Raw genomic sequence first — 2,782 nt, 5'->3', positions numbered from 1 at the left:
TTATCTACATTGAAATCTTTTGTAAAGACTCTTTTGCTGAAAGTCCTAAGATCAGCTATGGTGAACATTTCTGGAGAAGCCCAGTTGCCGAAGTCTGGCTGGGCACAATTCAGGAGCCACTTGTCAAAAGAAATGAACTTTATTTTTAGAAAACACACACCACACCACACAGCTCCTCAAAAAAAAAAAAAAAACCCTCAGAGCCCAACTGCCACCACCGGCTTCCCACAAGCCTCTCAACCTCCCCCATTCCTCCTGCTCCTGAGGCCGATTGGTTGGGTTGTGTGGGTGGAGCCAAAAAAAGTCTCCCAATGAGCAGCTCCATGGTCTGAAAGGGTGGGGAAACAGCCCAATGAGCATCACAGAAGAGGAGCCAATCAGTTGGCAGCTAGAAGTTTGCTGGGGCCGCTGTGAGCCAATCATCAGCTGGCAGCTGGAAGTTTGCTGGGGCCCCTTCGGCTGTGGCTCTCAACACCCAGTTAAGACTTTTCTGTGGAGAAAGGGAGTACCTCTAGAGAAACGGTCATCTCTATTATGTATCAATATGCCCGTTGTAAAAAAAAAAATAAAGGCCCAAAAGAAGTTTCTGGTTATACAGTTTTGTCTATGCCAGATCATCTAATCCCTCCCCTGGGATGAAATTTATTTTGTAAAATAAATACACAGATAAAATTTGTTATGTTACCCATGAAAGCTTTATCCTTGTCCCCAAATACCAATTGATGCTAATTTAATGAGGACAGGTTTTGAGAAAAAGTAAAAAGAAGGTTTATTGCTTTGCTAGCAAAGGAGAAACAAAGGGAACTCTACTCCCAGAGATTGTGTTTCTGCCTATCAAGGAGAACAGAGGCTTTTGAAGAAGCTCTTTGATGGATGCATTCCTAATATGCCCTGATGGAGGTCCTAAGTGGGCCTTGAGCGTATTAAAATTTACTTGATAATTTGGGAGATTGTCACTTTCTAGATTTCAGGTAACATCTCCTTCCTGTGGGTGAGTATGTGCTCCAGAAGAGAGAACTCCACCTAGGATGTGAAAAGATAATCTTGTCATCTTCCTCCACATTAGGGAGGGAAAGAGGAAGAAGAGGAAAATAAAAACAGAACCCTTTGAAAATAAGAAGCTAGGGCTATATTCAAAAGGTAAAGTAGACAACTGTTACAAAAAAAATTGTTTCAAAATACAAAATTTTAAAAATTGGCTATAATTAGTGTTAGGTGTGTGGGAGACTCCCTGCTGAAGTTAAGTTTCTGTCTCCAAGAACATCACGGAATCCATTACCTCTCCCCCTCCTCCCCAAAGAGTGCCAAATTCAAAAGTTTCACAATCAATCCCCGCAGGACAGTGTCCATTGGATGTTTCTGAGTCAAATTGCCATTCAGCACCTGCCGCGTGACCTATGCAACCCTTTTTAAGCTGAAACTTACAAGCTCATGCTCTCTGCCCTCCTCCTCTCCTCTCTTTGCTCTCTGCCTCTCCTTTTCTTCCCCTTCCAGCAGCCCCCCAATAAAATATTTTGGTTGAATCTCTGTCTCAGGTGAGTCACTCACCTTTCAATTAGCACCATCAGTTAACTTGTTTTTTTTTTCAAATTTGAATGTACTGATAGGAAGCAAAGTCTGCACATTGATCTGCTCTTACTTATCAAGCTAATTTTTTTCATCATAGATGGACACAATACTTTTATTTATTTACTTATTTTTATATGGTGCTGAGGATAAAAACCAGTGCCTCAAACCTGCTAGGCAAATGCTCTACCACTGAGCTACAACCCCAGGCCTCAAGATAATTTTCTTATGCCTGTTAGGCTTTATTACATAGGGAAAACTAAGTATTAAAGAATTAGGGTTTGTACAACTCTGCTTAAACAAACAACTGATGTTTTAATTCCCTACACTATAGATTCCAAATTTTTCTTTGAAGATTAAACTTTGTTAATATAAGAGCATCGGTTCAATTGTAAATGCTGTTACTGGCTTCTTTGTATATTACATATATTCATATCTTCCAAGTAAAGTGTTAAGCTTAGGACAATATTTTGCCAAGCTGGTGTTCTCTAAGGTTGTTTGTAGCAGTAATCTCTATCATACTTATATAGAAATAAAAAATTTAGGTGGGGATTTATTTATGATGCTATTTAATATTTTATAATTGGCTAAAACCTGTCTTCACTAAGGGGTGTGTGTGGAATGGAAATATAAACTTATATTTGGAAGGCAATAAAGAGATCCTAATTTGTTTAAAGGTTCACAATATGAAACATGCAAAATTCTGCAACTTTTTTCCCCATAAAAAGAAAATTAAGCAGTCTTAGTTTTTGTTTGTTTCCTTTCAGATGTTATGTATTTTGCTATTTGTCAATAGCTCCACCTTAACTAAGATAATTCTCTGCCTCTCACCCTACTCCATGATAGGGTGACTCCAAAGTAGGCTTAATTTTAAGCTTATTTAAAGTTGTGTTTAAAGGATGGACTTTTTTGGGGGGGGGCAGGGATTGAACTCAGGGGCACTTGACCACTGAGCCACATCCTTAGCCCTAATTTGTATTTTATTTAGTAATAGTGTCTCATTGAGTTGCTTAGTGTCTTGCTTTTGCTGAGTCTGGCTTTGAACTCACAATCCTCCTGACTCAGCCTCCTGAGCCCCTGGGATTATAGTGTATACCACCACACCCAGCAAGGATGGACTTTTGTTGTAAAGATTACTCTGATCTCAAAATAACTAAATGATATAATACAAAACTAAGTAAAGGTTTGGTAAAATATAAACAATATGAAACATTAT

The sequence above is a fragment of the Ictidomys tridecemlineatus genome, chromosome X (assembly GCF_052094955.1).
Source record: "Ictidomys tridecemlineatus isolate mIctTri1 chromosome X, mIctTri1.hap1, whole genome shotgun sequence".
NCBI classification, from domain to species: domain Eukaryota; kingdom Metazoa; phylum Chordata; class Mammalia; order Rodentia; family Sciuridae; genus Ictidomys; species Ictidomys tridecemlineatus.
This window is presented reverse-complemented; position numbering follows the sequence as displayed.